This window comes from Geotrypetes seraphini, chromosome 1 (assembly GCF_902459505.1).
Source record: "Geotrypetes seraphini chromosome 1, aGeoSer1.1, whole genome shotgun sequence".
NCBI lineage: Eukaryota > Metazoa > Chordata > Amphibia > Gymnophiona > Dermophiidae > Geotrypetes > Geotrypetes seraphini.
Window position 1 is genome coordinate 50,788,616 of NC_047084.1, and position 10,646 is coordinate 50,799,261.

The 10,646-nt window shown below is 44.2% G+C and overlaps 1 non-coding gene across 1 annotated transcript; it reads right to left on the bottom strand.

Annotated features, from left to right (window-relative positions):
- Positions 1-8,351: 8,351 nt before the first annotated feature.
- Positions 8,352-8,515, bottom strand: LOC117352753. Its single transcript, XR_004537817.1, has one exon. It is a non-coding gene; the product is annotated as a U1 spliceosomal RNA (small nuclear RNA).
- Positions 8,516-10,646: the final 2,131 nt, after the last annotated feature.

Genomic DNA, 10,646 nt, shown 5'->3' on the forward strand with positions numbered 1-10,646 from the left:
TAATAGGCCATGGTTTTACTTGCCCATTGATGTAACAGCTCATTGAGAACCACTTGTATTTCCAAGTACCGGGCCCTATCCGTGGCCAGATGAGTACGTCCAAAGAGACGACTCGCCTGTCTCAAATCCTTTTCCAATCTCAAAATCTCCTAGTCTCGCATCGTACGCACATGACAAGTGTAACTAATGATTGCCCCTCTCAACACTGCTTTGACGGCCTCCCAGAAAAGTACTGGGTGATCTCAATATTCTGCATTATGGTAAACATAATTCTGCCAGTGTTCGCTCAACACCTCCTAAAACTGGACATCCTTATAAAGGTAAAGAGGGAACACCCAACGTCTACAGGAGTCAGAGGCACTATCCACTGCCAGCTGCAACCATACCCAAGCGTGTTCAGATTTGACTGCCGCCCCAATTTCTGCTGTTCAGACTGACCCGAACAATGAACCAGACACCAAAAGATAATCTATGTGCAACTGTGTGTCATGTGCTCTCGATAAGTGGATATAATCCCTCTCTGCCGGATGAAAGGCCTGCCAGACATCGATCAGATCAAATAATTGACCCAAACGCTACAACCCTTGTGCTCCAGGATTCCGCCCCACACCAGCCACCCCTGAACGGCCAATACGGGGGTCCTAAACTGCATTAAAATCTCCCCCTATGAGCATTTGTTCACCCTGATATTTCAATAATATGGCCACCACCTGTTTCTGAAAGAAGGGATCATAAACATTGGGAGCATACAGACAACCGACAACCAATTATAAGCTTCTTTTTAGCAATTTGCACTCTGCTTATGACATACCGCCCTCCCTTTTCTGTATCCAACACTTCAAGATTGGTCACCACCCTCTTACAAAACAGTATGATCACCCTCTTTTTCTTTTCCACCCCATCCACAGCCACATAATCCCCCACCCACCACCTCTTAAGCTTACTGTGTTCCTTTGCATCCAGGTGAGTTTCCTGCAATAGGGCCACATCAACCGTATGTCTCTGTAAATGTTGCAAGACCCACAAGGCCCGGGTAGTGGGGCTTGCTAGTAAACCTGGTTGGACACAGCTGGGACTTCGTGGACAGCTAAGTTTTTCTTTTTTCTTTGCTCAAGTTGCAATATTTCTGACCGTGCCTCTGGACTGCAATCTTTTTTTCACACAATGTTTGTATGTGAGATTTTGGCGTGCTGGATGTGAGGTGTTTTGGGGGGGCTGCTACTGTGCCTCATTTTTTCACCACTGTTTTTGATATAGTGAAGACACATAAGTGGAGTTTTTTTTAGCCATATGAAGCTTAACTGAGGCTTTTTCTCTACTTTTTTTCTGTGTCTTCGTTTTTTCAGACTGTGGGTGTATGTGTGATGTGTGGGTGGCCTTGTAGTGTCCCATAAGACCCTTGAAAGTTCTATTTAGGGCGCATTTTGAGGTAAATGGTGAGTTAATACCTCCCCATAAGCATTGCAAATCCGCTGCACCTTCTCCCATTTCCCTACCATTCCAATCCCGAACGCAGCCAGCCCAACCTTCAGCTGCATTCTCCCCAAAACCTTCCATGCTTCACACAGGATGAGATATAGCAAACCCCAAATGTGCCCAACCTCCCACCCCATCATCCCACTCCAACCCCATAGACGGCCGAAGCCGACTAAACAAGGAAGGCCCACCAATGGCATGGTCGCAACAGATAGCCCAATCATGCTAGCGTATCGCATTCATCCCCAAGCCCCCCATGCCTCCCCACCCAACCAAGAACAGTTCAACAAATAAAACAACAGATCTAATCAAATGTCCCCACACCCCATACACACACCTGCCAGCTCCAATCCGTCTCATCCCCAGAGAGCACCCCAAAAACGCTCTCCCAAACAGTTATCAAGAAATGTAAAGCCAACAATAAGACCACAAAGCCACTTCATGCCGGGCAGCCAACTACAGATCCTGTTGTCACTCCTCTCTACTTGCCCTGCTGGCGCACTCTGCCACCATGTAGGACGATCACCATCTGCTCTCCCACCAGCCTCACTGTACACCTCCGCTGGTTGAGAGTCTCCCAACAGCTCCTTCAAAGCACTCCTGGGTTTCCATATTCAAATTTTTCCTGATGTCTCTAGGGAGACTCAAAAGAGAAGAAGGGAATTTCTAATATTGAAACCAGGTGTGACTCAAATTGGGGGTTTATTTTTCCTTAGATACCCTTGCAAATGTGTAGTGAGGTATCGTATATTAAAATATATGTTCTTTGAACCGGCTCATTTGATGGCTTTCCTCTCCACAAAGTGCCTTGAAAATGGAATAATATCTATGTCCAAGTAATTTAGCTCTATTTTAGCATCAGATAATGTGTTTTCTTGTTCATTATTATATAGTTCAATCACTCCTATTCTTTAATCATGGATCCTAATTTTGAGGACTAGTGTGTGATTAAGTAGAGAAATAATTTCCTATTATAGTTTGATTTATTTTCTGGATGGAAAGTAATTTAAATATTATGTTATCTTAATTACACTTTCTGTACAAGATGATATGCTTGTTAAATAATGTGAAAAATTTATAAATAAATTAAAAAAGCACTCCACACCTCTGTAGGTTTTATCCTCTTATGTACAGTCCCGATGGCCATCAGCAAATGGGAACTGCCATCTATATTTGTAGCCAGCCTATCTCAGATAGGTTAACCCCTGAAAATTCCTTCGTTTCTTCAGGGTGAGTGCCGCTAAGCCCTGATATACAGTAAATCAGCAGCCCATTCCATTTATAGTCACTGGGCTGTTTGCAGAATAGTTTCCTTAACTCCATAAGAGGTCAAACAAATCACAATATCTCTGGGAAGGTTCCCCTGCGCCTGGCCCAAAGCACGATGCGCTTGTTTTATGTACATACCAGGGCCACTGATGGCCTCACCCTGAGCCAGGCGTAACAGGTCCTCGCAGATATCTTGTGCTACCTGTCGCACATCCTTGTAAGTTTTTGTTTCTGGCTGGGCAGCTCACGTCAGAGGAGAAGCTTCTGGCAGTTGCACGGGACATGTGAGAACAATGCCACATCTGGATACCTCAGAAAGAGAAAACTGAAAAATGCCTGCAGAGGTGAGGGGAAGGGAGGGAGATGGCCCGACGAGGGGAAGAGATGCCCGGACCATAGATCCCAGGGCAGCTGCCCTGTCTGTCCTCCCCTAACATCAGCCCTGCCTAGGTTGGTCCCTTCACAGTTCCTTGGGCAGGTACTACCAGCCTCTTCAAAGCTACATCAGAAGGGGGGACTTCGAAGCAGCCTTGCTTGCAGGAAGCTTTGAAGAGGCTGGTAGGCCCGATCCTGGAGATGCGAAGGTTGCAGCTTTGTTGGGATATTTTTTTGCCGCTGGCGATCAGGAGGGAGCAAGTGTCACGATTGCGAGAGGGGGCTGCTGACCAGGAGAGGTGGGAAGGGAGACAACGTAGCAGATACTTTACTGTGGGGCAAGGCCGTTCACCGCTCCACAGTCTGGTGAATGGCCTTGTCCTCATACCCATGGCAACCAGTCTTTTTCCTCCACATTCCTGTGGGTTACCTGCAGCTAGCCGCAGGTAGCAGTCACCGTGTCATTGTCTACTCTGGATCTCTGTGATAGACCCAAGTTTCATCTCCATTCACCAAACAATGAAAAAAAATTCACTTGGTCTTTACGGAGCATCTCCAAGATCTCCTGACAGCAATGGAGCCTCATGACCTTCTGACATGATGTCAGCATTCTTGAAACCCATCCTACATTAATCTTAGATGTGCCCCACTTTTCATGAATTATTTTCCTTACTATACCTGCCGAGATGTCCATTTCTTCAGCTATTTGTGAAATCTTAATTTGTCTGCCAAAATTAAATCCTCAATTTGTACATTCTGTGGAAGTTGCATCCACGAGTTGTCCGGTGTGAGGGTCATCTTCAATGGATTCTTTAAGGCCCAGATTCATTAAGGCCACGGATCCAATCCGTAGCCGGGGGGCTGATTCACGAATTGCCCTCATGCAAAATAAGGGTGATCGGAATCACGTCCCCAACTGACTCTCCGGATCGCTCTACAGCTCTACCAGCAGGAATCTTTACCTTTTTTTTTTCTTCACAAGCCCATAGTTTTAACCTGCTTTAAACCTGCGGGTTAAAACCACGGGTTTGCACTGTGGAGAAGGGCAGAGAGCAGATAAGTAGGGCAGAGAGCAGGGCGGCAGAAGGCAGGACAGTCCTCACAGTTGCATATTTTTGGATCAGTCAGCTCAGTCGGTGTCCCTCATTTTTTTTAGTGAATCGCTGCCTGCCTACATTTGGATGCCGTTCCCCCTCATTTGCATGCGTGGATCGGAGGTGAATCGGATCAGAAGGAAATCGGGTCACAAAGGGGGTCGCTAAGTGGTCGGAACTTGATCGGTGGGCTTAGTGAATCTAGCCCTAACTCACTAAAAAAAATTTTCTAAATTTTACTTTATAGGATGACTAGCTGATGCCCCGGCGTTGCACGGGTATTTAATTATAGCAATAACACTGTAAATGGATTTAAATAAAGATACTTTATAGTGGTGAATGAAATAATTTTGTTACAGCTTTATAAAAAGTAAAATATTCAAAGTATAATGTGAAATATTTGACAAAATGAATACAATTCAACTAACACAAAAATTGATTATAAACAACATTTTTAGTTTCACCTCCAGGAGCAAGAACATATAAATTCTTGGGTGAACCCACCCTTCCCACGTGTGCAGGTGGGCCGCGAGACCCCCAGAACATATCACCCCAGGTAGTGAGGGATCTGCATACCAAGTTTCGTTCAAATCGGTCCCACGGCTTCTTACATTTTTTCCATTGACTTGAATGGGTGAAATCTGATTTTCTGTTTGTAGCTCCGCCCACGTGTGCAGGTGGGCCGCGAGACCCCCAGAACATATCACCCCAGGTAGTGAGGGATCTGCATATCAAATTTCGTTCAAATCGGTCCCACAGCTTCTTACATTTTTTCCATTGACTTGAATGGGTGAAATCTGATTTTCTGTTTGTAGCTCCGCCCACGTGTGCAGGTGGGTCGCGAGACCCCCAGAACATATCACTCCCGGTAGTGAGGGATCTGCATACCAATTTTCGTTCAAATCGGTCCCACAGCTTTTTCCATTTTTTCCATTGACTTGAATGGGTGAAATCTGATTTTCTGTTTGTAGCTCCGCCCACGTGTGCATGTGGGCGGCAAGACCCCCAGAACATATCACCCCAGGTAGTGAGGGATCTGCATACCAAATTTCGTTCAAATCGGTCACACAGCTTTGTACATTTTTTCCAATGACTTGAATGGGTGAAATCTGATTTTCTGTTTGTAGCTCTGCCCACGTGTGCAGGTGGGCCGCGAGACCCCCAGAACATATCACCCCAGGTAGTGAGGGATCTGCATATCAAATTTCGTTCAAATCGGTCCCACAGCTTCTTACATTTTTTCCATTGACTTGAATGGGTGAAATCTGATTTTCTGTTTGTAGCTCCGCCCACGTGTGCAGGTGGGTCGCGAGACCCCCAGAACATATCACTCCCGGTAGTGAGGGATCTGCATACCAAATTTCGTTCAAATCAGTCACACAGCTTTGTACATTTTTTCCAATGACTTGAATAGGTGAAATCTGATTTTCTGTTTGTAGCTCTGCCCACGTGTGCAGGTGGGCCGCGAGACCCCCAGAACATATCACCCCAGGTAGTGAGGGATCTGCATATCAAATTTCGTTCAAATCGGTCCCACAGCTTCTTACATTTTTTCCATTGACTTGAATGGGTGAAATCTGATTTTCTGTTTGTAGCTCCGCCCACGTGTGCAGGTGGGTCGCGAGACCCCCAGAACATATCACTCCCGGTAGTGAGGGATCTGCATACCAATTTTCGTTCAAATCGGTCCCACAGCTTTTTACATTTTTTCCATTGACTTGAATGGGTGAAATCTGATTTTCTGTTTGTAGCCCCGCCCACGTGTGCATGTGGGCGGCAAGACCCCCAGAACATATCACCCCCAGTAGTGAGGGATCTGCATACCAATTTTCGTTCAAATCGGTCCCACAGCGTTTTACATTTTTTCCATTGACATGAATGGGTGAAATCCGATTTTCTGTTTGTAGCTCCGCCCATGTGTGCAAGTGGGCCGCGAGACCCCCAGAACATATCACCCCAGGTAGTGAGGGATCTGCATACCAAGTTTCGTTCAAATTGGTCAAGACGTTTTTGAATTACTGTGAGAATGGCAGCTTTTTACATTTTTTCCATTGACATGGATGGGTGAAATCTGATTTTCTGTTTGTAGCTCCGCCCACGTGTGCAGGAGGGCCGCGAGACCCCCAGAACATATCACCCCAGGTAGTGAGGGATCTGTATACCAAGTTTCGTTCAAATCGGTCAAGCCGTTTGTGAATTACTGTGAGAATGGCAGCTTTTTACATTTTTTCCATTGACATGAATGGGTGAAATCTGATTTTCTGTTTGTAGCTCCGCCCACGTGTGCAAGTGGGCCGCGAGACCCCCAGAACATATCACCCCAGGTAGTGAGGGATCTGCATACCAAGTTTCGTCCAAATTGGTCACAGTGAGAATGGCAGCTTTTTACATTTTTTCCATTGACATGAATGGGTGAAATCTGATGTTCTGTTTGTAGCTCCGCCCACGTGTGCAGGTGGGCCGCGAGACCCCCAGAACATATCATCCCAGGTAGTTGGAATTACTGTGAGAATGGCAGTTTTTTACATTTTTTCCATTGATATGAATGGGTGAAATCTGGTTTTCTGTTTGTAGCTCTGCCCATGTGTGCAGGTGGGCCGCGAGACCCCCAGAACATATCACCCCAGGTAGTGAGGGATCAGCATACCAAGTTTAGTTCAAATTGGTCCCACAGCTTTTTACATTTTTCCCATTGACTTGAATGGGTGAAATCTGAAGTTATGTTTGTAGCTCCGCCCACATGTGCAGTTGGGCCGCGAGACCCCCAGAACATATCATCCCGGGTAGTGAGGGATCCGCATACCAAGTTTCGTTCAAATCGGGCAAGCCGGTTTTGCGGAGGCAGTTTTTACATTTTTTCCATTGACATGAATGGGTGAAATCTGATTTTCTGTTTGTAGCTCCGCCCAGGTGTGCAGGTTGGCCGCGATACCCCCAGAACATATCACCCCAGGTAGTGAGGGATCTGCATACCAAGTTTCGTTCAAATCGGGCAAGCCGTTTTTGCATTGGCAGCTGTTTTACATTTTTTCCATTGACATGAATGGGTGAAATCTGATTTTCTGTTTGTAGCTCCGCCCAGGTGTGCAGGTTGGCCGCGATACCCCCAGAACATATCACCCCCAGGTAGTGAGGGATCTGCATACCAAGTTTCGTTCAAATCGGGCAAGCCGTTTTTGCGTTGGCAGCTGTTTTACATTTTTTCCATTGACATGAATGGGTGAAATCTGATTTTATGTTTGTAGCTCCGCCCACATGTGCAGGTGGGCCGTGAGACCCCCAGAACATATCACCCCGGGTAGTGAGGGATCCGCATACCAAGTTTCGTTCAAATCGGGCAAGCCGGTTTTGCGGAGGCAGTTTTTACATTTTTTCCATTGACATGAATGGGTGAAATCTGATTTTCTGTTTGTAGCTCCGCCCAGGTGTGCAGGTTGGCCGCGATACCCCCAGAACATATCACCCCCAGGTAGTGAGGGATCTGCATACCAAGTTTCGTTCAAATCGGGCAAGCCGTTTTTGCGTTGGCAGCTGTTTTACATTTTTTCCATTGACATGAATGGGTGAAATCTGATTTTATGTTTGTAGCTCCGCCCACATGTGCAGGTGGGCCGTGAGACCCCCAGAACATATCACCCCGGGTAGTGAGGGATCCGCATACCAAGTTTCGTTCAAATCGGGCAAGCCGGTTTTGCGGTGGCAGTTTTTACATTTTTTCCATTGACATGAATGGGTGAAATCTGATTTTCTGTTTGTAGCTCCGCCCAGGTGTGCAGGTTGGCCGCGATACCCCCAGAACATATCACCCCAGGTAGTAAGGGATCTGCATACCAAGTTTCGTTCAAATCGGGCAAGCCGTTTTTGCGTGATCGCAGCACATACATACATACATCCGATTTTATATATATAGATAGGGCAGATTCACCATAAACTGCAGTCATGTGTTCATGGATCTTCTTTGGCTTTCTCCCTTCTTTTATGAGGAATTTTATCACTGATCAGTGCTCGAAATCTAGTAGCTTATCACAGGAGGACTCTCGTGATACCCTGTCTCTTGAATTTAGAAGGTAGCACACAAAATAATTTATAAATTCACTAACAATAACACCCATAAATCTGTCTTTTAACTGAAAGTTACAGGGGAAAGCGCGAACGCAGTCCCCCACTACCAGAAATTATGCAGTCGACTTTCCCACATTTGGGGAAATCGCAGGGGTCAACCCACCCGAAGTGCAATGGATGAGCCTCACCCTGGGAGAACCACCTTCCTGATCATGGTATCTCCCCTGCCAGGTAAGTATGAGTTGTAGTGCAGACATCAGCCAGGTCCCCTTTCAATAAGCACTGTACACACAGGGGAGATATTATCACTGTCTGCTAAAAATCAACTAATTCAAAGAAAACTGTTACTCTGAATTCTGCATATAATATAAAACATTATTATCTTCATTTAACAAATCCTTAAAAGAATTAAATTATACTCCAGATATAATATGTACTACTTCCCAGAGTCCTGTGCTGTTTTAACATTTGCATATTCTGAACTATCTGCTTGCAAGATGACACCCATCTTTCAGTTCTTTGTATGTGAAGCTCTAGCTAGCTACTGCTAGTTATTTGCTTTAGCTTTTCTTAATCTATAGTTTTTTTTTGTTTTAATTACAACCATTGAATAATTTTCTGTTCTATTTAAGAACCGAAGGTTTTAGTAGGAAAGGCAAAATCTCTGACCATTTTACAGGTTTGCGAGATGATGTGATGTCCTGTAGTTTATTGTAAAGTCATGGGGATTGTTTCTTCTGCATTAGAGCAGAAGGGCAAAAGCTGAGTCCTGATAAGGGATATTCTGAGAGCCAGGGAAGCCAGTTTCAAATCCTACAACTTACTGTTCTGTGATTTTTAGACAAGGCACTTAACCCAATGCTTTAGGTACAAACTTCTGGACAGATACAGAAAGCTAATAATTTTCACTTTTATATATTATTTTTAGTAAGAAATTTACTGTATATAATATTTATCCACTTTGAACTTGGAGGTTAATTGGGATAGAAATCCTAAAATTAAATTAGAATTCCTTTTTTTAAAATGTAGGATGCATAAAAGGATTTTGTGCCAAGCTAACCTTGCACAAAACCTTTGTGTTAAAGACACCAGCACACAGCATGAAAATTATTGAGCAGAATCCAATTTATGGGAAAAACTCATCTGAATTAACATCTGCCATTCAGGTCATGCACTCCTACAAATTAAGAATGGCCCTCTCCATCTCAAATCCAGAAAAAAAATCACTTTTTGAGTCTACCTTCGCATTACAAAGTCACAAGATTTGGAGTTGCCTTCCAGCCTGCTTGTGACAGATCCTTTCCTATCTTCAATTCAGGAAATCACTAAAGAGGCATCTTTACTCGCTGTAACCAAGACTTGATCTCAATATTCTCTATGATATTACCGTTATGAATCCTTATTAATCTTATGGTGAGCTGCAATGATTTCTTGCTGTTAATTGCAGGGTATAAGAAATGGTAATGAACCTATTGGCTATTCTGCACTGATACAGATAGCTGAGTAGAAGAATTTAAGGCAAGCACAGTATAGGAATTTGAATGCCAAGTCTGAGAAGATATAGAAGGGTTAGCTCATTCTTCGGGAGTAGCATCGGTGAATATTTAATGCCTGTCTATATATATTTTTAAAAATTTAATTTTGTTGTGATTTTCTCCCTTAGACTCCCCCATTCCTAACTCCAAATACAGCCCACCTCAATCCCTGAAATAACCATACTGACAACTGATACCATTTTTAAAAAATTTCCTGGTGGCCTAGCTAGCCCCTGGACTTCTAATGCAGCTTTAGCAGAGAGCAGGAGTAATACCCATTTGTTCCTATCTCTGCCACCATCTTCCAAAATGGCACAACCTGGTGATGTATGCACCATGCATGGAGTTGGTCTCCCAAATAAGGTTATTTTTGCTTTATTTCGTAAACTCCACTGAGGCTTACTAAATAAGGGGAAAATTCCCCTATTTGGCAGGCTGATCTGCTCAATGCATCCCATTAGAAGCATGTTGGAATGTGGATCCCATCTTATTGCGGAGTACCTCTATATCAGTTGTATTAAGGGCACCCAGTGCAGTCCTTGTGCCACCTAAAATGGTATCCAATAATTCACACTTGTGTCTAAGTGGCTTTGTTTGAGGTGTAGCTGACTTCATATGTATGTAGTTAGCAACAAAGCAACTTAGGTATCTGATGTCCTGTTATGTTTGTTTACTAATTTATGCATATATATTTTTGTGATATGCGGGATATAATGAAATAAATCTGAGTAAAAACAATTTTGGAAATAAATGCCAAGTAAGGATATGGTACTTACATCATATAAAACATCATGTTTAATCTGTAAGGGTTTTCCTTTCGTATCAGAAAGGTAGA